Here is a 15347-nt window from a genome sequence, read left to right on the forward strand (position 1 = left end):
TGCAGCCCTTACTGACAATTAAGTTTTTATATATGATAAAATGGATTGTGAAACCAGCAATAGTCACTCAACAGTTTTAATGTCGTATTAATAAATGGTTCCCTAAAACAATACAAAGTAATAATTAAATAAATGGTTCGGTGGTTTTGGAAATCAGATGGCGAAGGAAATGATCAGATAGAGCTAATACAGTAGCCATCATGGCGGCCAATCAAACCAATAGGGAAACAATTCGATCATCTCCTCACCGGAAAGACAAAACCATGGAACTTTATACCCAAAAAATGGAAAATAGAATCACAAACGAATCAAGAAGCGGTAACCAAAGCAAAAACGGAATCAGAGTTCAGCACAAACAAGGATATGGATCAAGGGGCCGTTGGGAGCAACTGAGGATGATCTCCAAGGTGAAAAAGGGTGTGACATCTTGCAGATGCCTTGGACACAAATCTATACTCCAAAGGAACGAAGTAATAATTATAAAATACCTGTTACCTTGAAAACATCCTACCCACTTAAGATCTCCTCCCTTGATATAAATCCTATATATGGGCCCAACGTAAAAGGAAGGCAGTCAAACGTGGAACGACGTCTCCCTCAACACTTTTTTTTCACCCAGAGCCAGCATACCCACCCTCCTTTCCTTTTCTCTGGGGGCGTTGATTCATACAAGAAAATAATATCTTCTGTCGTATCTGTTGCCTCAAAGAAAAAACCGTCGTCCACTCCCCTCCTCTCCCGACGCTTCTCATCCCCTTCGCAGCTTCCCCCCCAATCCGACCTCGGCACGGCGTGGTGGACGGGCGCGACCCCGGCCTCCTCCCTATTATACGCACTAGCGGGGCCATGGTGCACCGGCACGAGAAGGCCCCACCGACGGCCGCCGTTGTGGATGCCCCGCCGGCGCCGCCTAGTCCCGGCCGTCCGCTCGTCGGTTTGGTACCCCTCCCCCTCTCTCTCCTTACCTCTTTCTATCAGATCTCCCTCTCCCAACGCTCGTGGATGCTCACTCTGACAGGGCTCTTGGTCCTCGTGGCCATAAGCCCTTGCTGCAGGTGCCCCCCATGGCAACCCCAACACAGGCATGCCTGGCCACAGTGGCCCAGGGATGGGCCATGACGATGGCTTCCTCCATGCGGAACTTGTGTCTCCTCATCTGCATCAATCCAGCAGCCACAAAATTCATCAAACCAGCATCGAACAACACAAGCGAACAGCAAGAAAAAGAGGAAAGATCAAACGAGGACGAGATGGGTGAGACCACAGCTATCCAAACTGAAATCGCCGCCACCGCCGTTGGACATGATGCTGAAGGAGAGGGGGTGCCGCCGCAGGTGGGGATCAGAGGGGGTAAGGGCCTAAGGAGTGTTGCTGCCGCATGGAGGAATCCGTCGCCGTGGCCCATCCCTAGGCCGCCGTGACCGGGCATGCCCGTGTTGGGGTTGCCATGGGGGGCGCCCACAGCAGGGGTTTACGGTCACGAGGACCAAGAGCCCTGTTAGAGCGAGCATCCACGAGCGCTGGGAGAGGGAGATCTGATAGAGAGAGGTAAGAAGAGAGGGGGAGGGGTACCAAATCGGCAAGCGGACAGACAGAACCAGGCAGCGACGAGGCATCTGCGGTAGCGGCCGTCGATGGGGTCCGCTCGCGTCGGTGCGTCGTGCCACGCTAACACGAATCATGGGGAGGTGGCCGCGGCACCGTGCCGAGGTCAGATTGGGGAGGGGAGGCTGTGGAGGGGATGAGAAGCGTCGGGGAGAGGAGGGGATGTGACGGAGACAACAAAAGATATTATTTTCTTGCGTGAATCGATGCCTTGGAGAAAAGGATGGGAGGGTGGGTACACGGGCGAGTATGCTGGCTCTAGGTGAAACAAAAAATGCCGAGGGAGACGTCGCTCCACGTTTGAGAGGACGAAACACGCATGTTCCTAAGTGTTTTTGCCTTCCTTTTACGTTGGGCCCATATGTAGGATTTATATCAAGCGAGCTCTTAAGTGGGTAGGATGTTTTGAAAGTAAAAAGTATTTTACAATTCGTTCGCTCCTTTATAGTATAGATATAGATTAAGGAGTTTACTTTCTTACAAGATTAAGGACTCTATCACTAGTATGGATCGTGGTAAGGACATTATTTAGTGTGACCGACCATGATGACTTAATTTAGCATGTCTTGTTAGTTGTTAAGGCTAGCAAGGGAAGTTTGGTCAAGTATTCTATTAGGTTAAGGTTTGTCACTTTAAAATTTTTAATCCTAATTCCTAATTCAAACCCCTTGGGCCATTCAACTCGTTTTAATTGGTACCAAAGTCTATTGCTCAAAGGATTAGCCTACCTAGAAAAAATGCCAAAGAATGGGGATCTGCTCCTAAGTTCGAGGGAAAGAACTTTGCCTATTGGAAAGTCCACATGTTTGCATACCAGCTCAACTTAACCTAATTAATCTGGTTGTCCCTGAAATCACACTATCGGGTATCGATATTAGGGATACCCAAAGCAAGGAAGTTAGCGCCCACGCTGACTTTCCTAGATGGCTCGAGACGTATTAAAAGGTCTCACCCGACCCTAAGGCCATGGGCTCCGTCTTGCCCAACCTTAAGGCCGCAGACTTTGTCTTGCTCGACCTCGAGGCTGTAGGCTCTGTCTCACCCGACCCCTTAGGTGTGGGATCCATCTCGCCTGACCCCAAGGATGCGGGCTCCGTCTCGCCCGACCTCAAGGCCACGGGCTCCGTCTCGCCCGACCTCGAGGCTGCGAGCTCCGTCTCACCTGGCCCCTTGGGTACGGGCTCTGTCTCGCCCGACCCCAAGGATGTGGTTTCCATCTTGCCCAAGGTCATGGGCTCTGCCCCGCTTGACCTCGAGGACACGGGTTCCATCTCGTCCGATGCAGACCCATACCGCCACCAACCACTCTAGGTCCAAGCGTATGGGCCCAGGTCAAAACTCTGACGCCAGGAAAGAGGCTGACATGCCTCGATGTAACCTGTGGCCATGACGGGCCATACCTGGGGATTCACATCAAGAATAGTGCCAGGTGTGCTGGTGTTGTTCTGCCTAATCCTCGTACATATGCTAACAGGCGCGTCAGTTCACCACGACATCTGCCGGGACGGAGTGGAACGCCATGACCGGTAGATGACGCTAGTGATGAACAGGGCCACGGCATGGAGCCATCCCTATTGACATCTACAGGATCAATGGGACCCGCATGAAGGAGAAGAAGAACCCAGCAACCTTGGAAGCCTTCTTCTCTCTCTCATTCTTCTACTTTGCCTCCTCTGTAACCCACGCTTTCCCTTTGTCTATAAAAGGGGAAGCAGGATGCCCCATGGAGGAGGGCTAGACGGGGGGATCTGAACATAAGAGCATGACACGAGCACATGGCTGAGAAGCAAGTGAGCTCTCAGCACCCGTTCACTCCTCCACCAGAGACTTGGGATCATCTCCCTCTCTCGTCTGTTTGTAACTCCTACTGCAAACCAAGTGCCAGTAACATGAGCAGCAGTGAACTAGACATAGAGACGTTCTGCCCAAACCAATATAAACTTTTATGTCCTCTGAGCACACCATCCGAGTCAGACGCATAAATACAAATTTACTCATTGGTAGTTTGAAAACACCGACAGTTGGCGCGCCAGGTAGGGGCTTTTTGCGCGTCTCAACATCCACATTAGGCCTCGGATGGCTAGTCATGACATCAACTGGGTCTCGGGCTCACATGTGCGCTTCGAGAACCTAGACTTCATCGTTACAACGGAGGGAGAGTTGGCCCAGGTTCTCATCATTGTCCAACCTCTCCACTCCGTCGGCCTCAACACGATCGCCGAGGCACTTGAGGAGCTATAGCTGCATGCACCGGAGGCCCACGCCCCTAGGAGTGACCAGCTCCTTGGCTTCAATTATGGGAGGCTAGAGCACCAGCTCAGCGCCTTCCAGGGACCCCAACTATCTCGGAAGGACCTGCGCTGCCTCACCTTCTCGTTTGTCAACGTCATAACGCAGCTTACTGGAGGAGAGCTGCTCTACCTAGAATACCTCATCCGGAGCACCCTAAAAATGCTCCCGTTCGGTCTGTGCAACGCCATAGAGACCGTTGGCCACCTTGTGACATAGCGCATGCCCCCACCCCGTATGAACGATGAGTTCGTGGGGATGACTAAATACATCATGGAATCTTTCCATGACCTTCTCGTGGGAGAATCAGAGTCGCCCTCCGACTCTGACTCTAGCAGGGGGAGCCATCACCCCTCATGAGAATGTTTCATGGCAGGCACCCTCGAGGGATACATCAAAAGCATTCGCGAGAGAGGGGCTACCCCAACAGACAACCTCGACAACGAGGTCGAGGGGGATGTAGGGGCCCCACCTCACCTATGGGTAGAGCAGCTGAGGGTGCGGCACCAAGAGCTCAAAGAAGCATGACTCCAGCTTGAGCAAGAACACGTGGAGCTCGAGTGAGAGATCAAGCACCACAAAGACAGTGGGCGTGCGCATGCCATGGACCGTGACATGAACCAGAGGATCATTGAGGATGACGAAGCCCTCCCACACTTCACCTATGCAAGCCAGAACATCGCTACCATGGTGGCCTTGCTTCGGGGGCTTCCAGAGCCCGCAACACCCAAGGATCATCGGGCCTATCGTGAGATTTGCATGCTACTTGAGCATGCGGTGGCATAGTAGGCCAAGAGCTCACTGTCTCGACAATGTGAGCTCGACACCAGCAAGCGCATGCCCTCAGAGTGACCCGACAGGGATGTGTCAGTCCACCAGGCGCAATGAGGTGGTAGGCCATGAGCCGCGGTCCCAGTGCATGAGTGTCTTGGCCTCTACCATGATGCGCACAACACCCTCGATGCCCGCAAGCGTTCCCGTGGCGATGAGAAGGAGGAGGCTAGCCATGGCTACCACCCTCATCGTGGCGGACGCTATGACGGTGGCGAGGACAGAAGCCTAAGCCCCAACTTGCTGGGACCTCAAGCCTTTGGCCGACACATCCTCAATGTTGTCTTCCCACCGTGGTACCGACCACCGACCAACATCCCAAAATACTCTAGGGAAACAAACCCCGGACTTCCTTTGTTCCTGGCTGATTCGGCGTGAACGTGGTTGGAACACCTTCCGCCCAACCGAATCCAAAGTTGGGCGGACCTAAAGGAGATCTTCATGGAAAACTTCTAGGGCACATATGCACATCCTAGGAACCCATGGGATCTCAAAAATTGCTGATAGAGGTACAGGGAAACTCTTCATGGATACATCCGGCGCTTCTCCCGGTAGTGCAATGAGCTGCCCGACGTCGCTGACGTCGACATCATAGGAGCTTTCCTATCTGGGACCACCTGCAAGTCCCTAGTTCACAAGCTAGGACATAAGGGCCCGCAAACCACCAAGGAGCTCCTTGACATCGCCACTAGCCATGCCTTAGGCGAGGAGGTGGTCGGGGCAATTTTTGACCGCCCCAAGGGCAAGGCAAAGCGGGACAAGGACACCGGCGAAGGCGCCTCCAATCACTCCAACAAGAAGAAGAACAAGCAGCAGCACGAGGTCTCGCTCGTGGCCACTGCCAACCGCAAGGGGGGTCAGAAGCCCACCGAGGGTACCTGAAAGGTCCTTGTTTGGTTTTGGTAATTGAGTGATAACTTAGGTGGACTAATTGTGTTTATGTGAGATACACAGGTGATCAGTCCACAAGTACATGTGTGTGAGCAACATATGCCATGAAGGTGAAAATGGCTTGGAGATGTTGCAAAGCTCACACATGTGATGATGAAGGAGCTTAAATGCACATGAGACATGACATTGAGTCATGTGATCAAGGTGGAGAAGATCAAGACAAGACTTGGCTTGATGGACCGGTTGCAAGCGTGAAGGGCAAGTCGAAGGCTTTGGAGTGATGGACCGCATGGCGGTGAAGCTTGAGCAAGACTTGGCGCCGATGGACGATGGCAACGGTGAAGAGCAAGTAGAGTCAAGATCGATGAACCAATATGATCATGTGATGATATGAAGTGGATCATATCATTGTTGATCGTGTTGGTGCATGTGTTGCATCGACATTGGAGGAGATGGAATGGAATGCGCAAGGCAAAGGTATAACCTAGGGCATTTCATTTCACCAGTCATAGGTGTGTAGAGAAGTTTATGACCGGGTTTAGGATAGATGGCCATACTATCAAGAGGGGCAAACTTGTTTGCATATCGGTCATCTAGTGCCACTCGAGTGATCTAACTTTGCATTGTCGCTAGGATCGAGTGGCGTGACAAGTTGAGTGGCTAACATCCTTTGGGAAATGATTGTGAAAATGCTAACACACTTACACATGGTGGTGTACACTTGTTGGTGTTGGCACATTTACATTCGGCGCTTTCGGGAAAATGGAATGTCTATTTTCTATTGTGCCGGATGCAAATTCTTGTGGTTAGCACACTTGAGCAAGGGTGAAGAGAATGGAGAAGATGCTGGCGTCGGTCAACTGACCGGACGCTGGATCTGAATGCACCGGATGCTGGAAGGCTGCGTCCGGTCAGGCTGACATACAGTGACGCAGAAGCTGAAGTGTGACCGGACGCTGGATGCGTCCGATCGCGTTCGACCGGACACGTCCGGTCATGCTCGGGAGCTTACTGGAAACGACCGGACGCTGAGGGTCCAGCGTCCGGTCAGTTGAGTGCTGCTGCGTCCGGTCAGGTCAAGTGATCGTTGGAACCAGGACACATGGTCGTCTGTGGGCAACCGGACGCTGAGGTCCAGCGACCGGACGCTGAGGTCCAGCGTCCGGTCAACACGACCGGAGCGTCCGGTCGACCCGACCGTTGCCCAGTGAAGGGGTAACGGCTAGTTTAGCCCTTGGGGCTATAAATAGAAGTGGCCCTTGGCCATGGCTGGGGTGGAGCACCTCAAGGGACTTAGTGTCCATGCTTGTGAGTGCTTGGGAGCCCTCCATCACACATATACTTGATAGTGATCATTCGATTGTGTGAGTGAGCGATTCTAGTGCGATTGCATCGTGAGGTTGCATCGAGTGGCACTAGGTGATCGAGTTGCAAGCCGGTGGAGCTTGTTACTCTTGGAGGTTGCCACCTCCTAGACGGCTTGGTGGTGGTCTCCGTCGAAGCGCGCAAGAAGCTTGTGCGGCGCTCCGGAGAAGTGCTTGTGAGGGGCATTATGCTCGCCCCGCGGGAGCCGCGAAGAGCAACTCTAGTAAAGCGTGTCATTGAGCTACCCTCACTCAAGGGGTAGGTTCTTGTGGCGCCCGACGTGCGGGCTTAGCGGGTGATGCTAATTAGCCGCCGAACCACCAAGTGAGCGGTCGACACAACGGGGACTAGCGTGTTGGCAAACACGTGAACCTCGGGAGAAAAATCATCGTGTCAACCTTTGTTCTTCCCGTTGGTTTGCATCCCCGTTACACAAGCTTGCAATTACTTTTATACATACTAAGCTTGTGTAGTTGCTCTTGTAATTAGGTAGCTTGTGTAGCTTGCTAATTACCTTCTTGCTTGTGTAGCATAGAAGTAGCTCCCTTGCGTGGCTAATTTGGTTTTAGTAACCTTGTTAGTCACATTGCTTAGTTTGTGTAACTAAGTATTTGCGCTCTCTAATTAGGCATTGGTTGCCTTGTTATTGAGCATTGCTAGTGAGCTTAGTTAGCTTTGTGCTTTTGCTTACTAGCATGTGTAGGAGCTCCCTTGTCGCTTAAAAGTACTAGAGGCATAGGTTTGTGTGACCTTGCTCCTAGCATTGGTTAAGAGAGCTCTAGCTAGCCCGGCACCTTTGTTGCATAATTGTTATCTTTGCAAGGTGCTAGTGAACATATATAGTGGGGTGTAGTCTTGGCTAGACCGTTAGTTTAAATTCCGCATTTGTATCGGTTAGCCGACGCGATTAAGTTTTAGAAAAGACTATTCACCCCCCCTCTAGTCGCCATCTCGACCCTTCAGTACCCCAAACCATGCTTTCCCCATCAAGCACCTATATAAGGACTACGTCCTCATGAAGCGGTTCTTGTCTAGAGGCTCCAACAAGGGGGAGCATAAGGAGCCCAAGCCAGCCGAAGACGATGCCAAGGGGAAGGACGGTGGATTTTCGATGCTGGATGGCTACCTCATGATCTTTGGAGAGTCAGCGGCCTATGACTCCAAGTGCTGCCAAAAGCTTGCGCACCATGAGGTCTATACGGCCAAGCTGACCGTGCCTTCCTTCCTCTGATGGTCGGAGTCCGCCATAACCTTTGATCAGACTGACCACCCAAAAAGCATCCCACAGCCGGGAAGATACCCGCTCATGGTTGACTCAATCATCGGCACGACATGGCTCACTAAGGTGCTGATGGATGGAGGCAGCGGCCTCAACATCATGTACACTGAAACGCTCGACGCCATGGGCATCGACCGATTGTGCATCCGGCCGACCGGTGCGCCTTTCCATGACATCATGCCTGGAAAGCAGGACATGCCACTTGGGCAGATCGATCTGCCCATCACATTTGGGAATCTAACCAATTGTAGGACGGAGACCCTTACCTTTTAGGTGGTCGGGTTCCACGGGACCTACCACGCCATCCTATGACGTCCCCAGCTACACCTATCTAAAGTTGAAGATGTTGGGTCCATGTGGGGTCATCACCATCGGCACCTCCTTCCAGCGTGCCTATGAGTATGAGGTCGAGTGCTACAAACACGCCGCGTCAATTGTTGCCTCCAAAGAGCTTGCGGCCATCAGGGAGGAGGTCATCAAAGAAGTGTCTAACCCTAAGCGGTTGGTCAGGTCTTTCGAGCCTGTAGAGGGCGCCAAGGAGGTCCTCATAGACCCCAATGGCTCTGAGGGCAAAGTGGTGTGCATCGGCACCACACTTTCCTCCAAATAGGAAAGCACGCTCGCTGACTTCCTCTGCGCCAACAGAGACATCTTTGTGTGGAGACCCTCGGATATGCTAGGCATTCTAAGAGAAGTCACCGAGCATGCCTTGAAGATCAAGCCAGGCTCCAAGCCAGTGAAGCAGCACCTGCATCGCTTCGACAAGGAGAAATGCAGGGCCACCGGTGAGGAGATTGTGAAGCTTTTGGTGGCTGGGTTCATCAAGGAAGTATACCACCCTGAGTGGTTAGCTAATCCTATTCTTGTACAAAAAAAAGAGTGGGAAATGGAGAATGTGTGTTGACTACACGGGTCTCAACAAAGCATGTCCAAAGGATCTGTTACCTTTGCCACACATAGACCAAGTAGTTGACTCAACCTTAGGGAGCGAAACCCTTTGCTTCTTTGATGCGTACTCTGGGTACCATCAAATCGTGATGAAAGAGTCTGACCAGCTCACGACATCTTTCATCACCCCATTTGGATTGTTCTGCTATATCACAATGTCGTTCGACCAGAAGGACGCGAGGGCTATGTATCAACACTGCAAGCTCAAGTGTTTATGGGATCTCATCAGACAGACTATTGAGGCCTACATGGATGACATCGTGGTCAAGTTCAAATGGGCTAACTAGGTCATAGCCGACCTAGAGCAGACCTTCATGAAACTGAGCAAACAACATCAAACTCAACCCCCGAGAAATGCGTTTTCAGGGTCCTAAGGGGTATGTTGCTAGGTTTTATCATCTCCGAGCGTGGCATCAAAGCCAACCCAGAGAAGATCTTGGCCCTCACGAGGATGGGCCCGATTCAGAACATAAAGGGGGTACAATGAGTTACAGGGTGCCTCACCGCGCTCAGCCGCTTTATCTCGTGCCTCGGCGAACAAGGTCTCCTCCTCTATCGGCTTCTAAAGAAGGCCGACCATTTCAAATGGATGCTTAAGGCCCAGGAGGCACTTGACAAGGTCAAGCAGCTCCTGACGAATGCCTCGATCCTGGTCCCCTGATCGATGGGGAACCGCTTCTGCTCTACATTTTGGCCACCACACAAGTGGTCAGCGCCGCCCTGGTGGTAGAGCGAGAAGAAGAGGGACACACCCTCAAAGTGCAGCGTCCCATGTACTTCATTAGCGAGGTCTTGTCTGATTCCAAGACTCGCTACCCCCAAATCCAGAAACTCCTGTACGCCATCCTTATCGCCAAGAGGAAGTTGTGTCACTACTTTGAGTCACATCCGATGACGATCAACCGAAGTGGGCATAGGAAGAAACATGTTCTGACAAGGCTTCTACTAGCCGACTGTAGTAACCGATGCTGAATAGATTGTGTGCACCTATGAAGGGTGTCAATACTATGCTTGGTAGACCCACTTGTCGGCCCAAGCACTCCAAATGATCCCCATAACATGGCCATTTGCGGTCTAGGGCTCGATCTGGTCGAACCTCTCAAGGGGGCACCCGGGTGCTATATGCACTTACTTGTCACCGTAGACAAGTTTACAAAGTAGATAGAGGCTCGACCAATCTCCACAATCAAGTCTAAGCAAGCCATGTTGTTCTTCCTTGACATCGTGCATCGCTTTGGAGTCTCGAACTCCATTATCATGGACAACAGCACATAGTTCACTAGGAAAAGTTCCTCCGATTCTATGATGCAAGCCACATCCATGTCGATTGGTCTGTTATGGCACACCCCCACACGAACGGGCAGGTCAAGCGTACGAACGACATAGTCCAATAAGGCCTCAAGCCTAGGATCTTCAACCGGTTGAACAAGTTTGGCAGACAATGGGTCGTAGAGCTTCCCATGGTGCTCTAGAGCCTGGGGACGACCCCTAGCCAGGCCACTAGCTACACACCATTCTTCATGGTCTATGGTTCTGAGGCTATCCTCCCGACCGACATTGATTATGGAGCACTGAGGGTTAGGGCGTACGATGAACAGGGAGCCGAGGCGTCCCTCGAGGATGCCATGGACCAGCTCGATGAAGCGCGTGATGTTGCCCTCCTCCGCTCAGCCAAGTACCAGCAAGCATTGCGCTGGTACCATAGCCGTCGAGTATGGGGTCGGGCCTTCAACGTTGGGGATCTGGTACTCCGCTTCATCTAGGGCAACAAGAACCGCCATAAGCTCTCTCCACTGTGGGAGGGACCATACATCATCATAGAGGTGCTCCGGCCAGGCACCTATAAGCTCAGGACCATCGATGGCAAAGTTTTCATCAACGCCTGGAACATCGAACAGCTACATCACTTTTACCCTTAATCTACGCACGCTTTCTCTTATCAGTTTCGCTATCGACTCCTTGATCTTTAGTGACACCCAACCCTAGCAATAGCAAGGTGCTTAGGACCATTGACGACGAAGTCTTCGTCAATGCCTGGAACATCGAACGGCTATATCACTTTTACCCTTAATCTACGCACGCTTTCTCTTATCGATTTCACTATCGACTCCTCAATCTTTAGTAACATCCGACCCCAGTAATGGCAAGGGGTTAGGCCTCACTTGGGAGCTGATAAGAGCATATCTATCCGGTAGACATTCTCTATGTCCGACCCTTTTTCACGTTAAGATCTAGAAGCAAAGGTTTCGGAAATAAACGCTAAGTAAAACTGGTCGGACTGCAAGAAACCTACGCCCCAGCGGCTATGGTGTTTTTGCTCACCAGCGTGATTAGAGTTTTTTGCCCACACCCTGAGCTTTTTAGCCTTAACTACGGAAAGAGTCAGAACGCATTAAAGAGTATATCTATCCGGTAGAGATTCTCTATGTCCGACCCTTTCTCACGTTAAGATCTAGAAGTAAGGGTTGCGGAAATGAACGCTAAGTAAAACTGGTCGGACTGCAAGAAACCTACGCCCCAGCAGCTACGGTGTTTTTGCTCACTAGTGTGATCATAGTTTTTCACCTGTACCCCAAGCTTTACAGCCTTAATGACGGAAGGGGTCAGAACACATTAACCTTTTTTATACAAAAAGGGGAGAAGAGCTAAAAATCTGTTTGGCCATAACAAAATTTAAGAGCTTGTCCACTTATTACAGTTCGCCATCTGGCTTATCTACCTAACAAATTTCTTGGGGGATAATCTCATCCTCTATCTCGGTAGGTAAGTCATGTGCCAGAGGGGCCACCTTCTCGATGTCATCTAGCTCGGCGTCGGTGTAGATAGGCGCAAGAACCGTCACAGGTAAGGAGAGATACATAGCTAAAAATGCTCCTACAGCCCATTTAGGCCTAGGAGTTCGAAGGCTGGTTCTCCAATAGGTTCACAGCCGCTCTGGGGTGCCCTTAGAGTGAGGGGTGGAAAGGGATGGACCCACTAGCGGCCAGTACCCAGGCGCACGAGCGCCGTGGGCATCCCAGCCCACGTTCGAGTCTTGGTCGATTCCCAGTCCATGGTTTTTTCTCGAAGAAAGGCAATGAGCCCTTGGGACCGGTCGAACGGACCCAAGAACTATATGAATTGGCCACTAAGAATCTAGAGTCGATCACCAGCTGACCCATGCCGCACCCCCACGAACGGGAAGTTAGGGCCCCACTCGGACTAGCCCGTTAATAGCTCACCGAGCACCATGTTTCGTCCATCGAGAAAAAACATGGCACGGCTCAGCCCCTCCATTTTATTAAAAACGCCTGAGGGATGATGATCACAAAGATGAGCCGACCCTCGACCAGACCCCTACTACGCACGGGGGCTCAAGGGAAGTTGGACTCACAAGGAGACCAAACGTGTGGACATAGTACGATGGCGGACCGATCGGATCCTAGAGGACCAAAATCAAGAAAAATCTTTACAACCTCCCGAATCCTACGGTTACATGCCCCCTAGAAGACCGATCGTGACAAAAGGTAATCGCCGTCCTACCAGGATACGCCGCAGGCTAAAAAAGAAGGCTAAGGCCCTTAGAGTCCTCTAGTCTGGAAAAGCCTCCAAAGGAGTATCCTACTCCTCCGCAGGCTCGAGGGCTACTGTCGGGTATTGATATTAGGGATACTCAAAGCAAGGAAGTTAGCGCCCATGCTGACTTCCCTAGACGGCTCGAGACGTATTAAAAGGTCTCGCCCGACCGTAAGGCCGTGGGCTCTATCTCGCCCGACCTCAAGGCCATGGGCTCCGTCTCGCCCGACCTCGAGGCCGCGGGCTCCGTCTCGCCCGACCCCAAGGACACGGGCTCCATCTCGCACGACCTCAAGGCCGCGGGCTCCGTCTCGCCCAACCCCAAGGACGTGGTTTTTGTCTCATCCAAGGTCATGGGCTTCGCCCCGCCTGACCTCGAGGACGCGGGTTCCGTCTCATCCGACGGGGACCCATACCGTCGCCAACCACTCTAGGTCCAAGCGTATGGGCCTGGGTTAAAACTCTGATGCCAGAGAAGAAGTTGGCACGCCTCGATGTAACCTGTGGCTATGACGGGCCATACCTAGGGATTCACATCAAGAACAGTGTCGGGCGTGCCGGTGCTGTTCTGCTTAATCCTCGTACGAACGCTGACAGATGCATCAGTTCACCACGACGTCCGCCAGGACGAAGTGGAACTCCATGACCAGCAGATGACGCATGCACATGGTGCTAGTGATGAATAGGGCTGCGACATGGAGCCGTCCCTGTTGATATCTACAGGATCCACGGGACCGGCATTAAGGAGAAGAAGGACCCGGCAACCTTGGGAGCCTTCTTCTCTCTCATTCTTCTACTTTTCCTTCTCTGTAACCCGCGCTTTCCCTTCGTCTATAAAAAGGGAAGCAGGTTGCCCCATGGAGGAGGGCTAGACAGGGGGATCTGAACATAAGAGTACGACATGAGCACACGGCTGAGCGGCAAGCGAGCTCTCAGCACCCGTTCACTCCTTCCACCAGAGACTTAGATCATCTCCCTCTCTCCCCTGTTTGTAACCCTACTGCAAACCAAGTGTCTGTAACACAAGCAGTAGTGAACTGGACGTAGGGACGTTCCGCCCGAACCAGTATAAACCCTTGTGTCCTCCGAGCACACCATCCGAGCCAGACGCGCAAATACAAATTTACTTGTCGGTGGTCCGAAAACACCGACACACACCATCCGGTGTTATCCACTATGTGCATGCGACATATATGTAGAGTTCTCATTATAATGCATAAAATGTAGCTTCAGTTACAAACAAAGTGTTGCACACACTTGCGAACTGAGCGTAGCTCATCTAGTTGGGTTCCGTGTGGTAAAACCTGCCCACACGGGTTTAAGTCCTCGACTTGACCCGGGTGCTCGTATTTTTCTGGATTTATTTTAGGATTTAACGTTGCTAATCTTTCAGTGATACGCGACGTACCCGTCGACAACGAGGCGCCTGTGGTGACTTCATCAATCTCGAAATTTGCTGGTCCAACTCAGTTTTTCGGAGGTGCTCATAGGGGTATGTATACATGCGTGTGTTCGTCGGGGTAAATGTGCGCTCGTGTATGTGAGTGGCTACGTCTGTAATTAGGTCTCGCAAAAAAAGTGTTGCACACACTTAGTTCAACATCAAGCACACACAACGGTGGTACATCTTGTGGTCCATGCCACCACCCACAAGCTACTTATTATTATGACACTCTACTCCCAGTCAGAAGAGGGCTCAAGAGGGTGTAAAAGTAGCCATAAGTTTCAAAAAAAAAAAAAGAGTAGCCATAGACCAGCATTTGTTCACCTGCAACCACAACTTAATGGAAGCAACATGAGTACGTGGGTACTCCTCATGGCGTACCAAACATAATACACAAAGGAATATGCATTTGAGCTATAGCAAGATGAACAAGTCGGTTTGCATAAAAGCTTTTGTGCATGAAGTCCAATGCATAGGACTCATCTTAACTACTCTAGGTTTAATATGAACAACGACATCTATAACTTGAGGGGTGAGCTTGATCTTCCACAAGTTCATCAACACGGTAAATCTACATTACAGAAGCAACAAAGAGCTTGTTCATAACAGAGAGCGTGACATTTTGAAAGGATTAAGCAACGTCTTGCAAGAGGTGTATATCTTTTCCCATACAAGAACAAGTATATCGTCCATACAACCTGCCGGTCCTTGGGGGAAACTCATTACCTCAACCTTCTCCATATTTGGCTAAGTCGTCCAATGAATGGTCGTAAAGCACATGAGTACTAGCATCTTACTAGCTACCCCTCATCAGACACCTAAATCTGTCTCATTACCCGGTCAAAACATAATACTCAGCTTGTCATACATGACATGTGGAAAGTACAAGTAGTGCTCAATCAACACTAATAATCTTGGTCAAGTTTTATTCTAATTTTATTACTGGAGTGAACCAATGCCTGCATTTGATTACCAGCGTTCTCCAACCAAACCCTGTCTCAGTGCTGTTACGTGGGGCCCATCTAGATTTTCCTCTTTTTCTCTAATTAACTTGGTGATTTCTAACATTTGAGAGAGAACTTTGTGGCTTCTTTTATCTTTGTTTTATCATCAAGACAAATACTTTCGAACAAAAAGACA

The 15347-nt window shown here is 51.0% G+C and overlaps 1 non-coding gene across 1 annotated transcript; it reads right to left on the reverse strand.

Annotated features, from left to right (window-relative positions):
* Window positions 1–167: 167 nt before the first annotated feature.
* On the reverse strand, window positions 168–250 carry LOC136502417 (small nucleolar RNA Z102/R77). The gene has a single exon (XR_010770558.1). It is a non-coding gene; the product is annotated as a small nucleolar RNA Z102/R77 (small nucleolar RNA).
* Window positions 251–15347: the final 15097 nt, after the last annotated feature.

The sequence above is a fragment of the Miscanthus floridulus genome, chromosome 13 (assembly GCF_019320115.1).
Source record: "Miscanthus floridulus cultivar M001 chromosome 13, ASM1932011v1, whole genome shotgun sequence".
In the NCBI taxonomy this organism is placed as follows: domain Eukaryota; kingdom Viridiplantae; phylum Streptophyta; class Magnoliopsida; order Poales; family Poaceae; genus Miscanthus; species Miscanthus floridulus.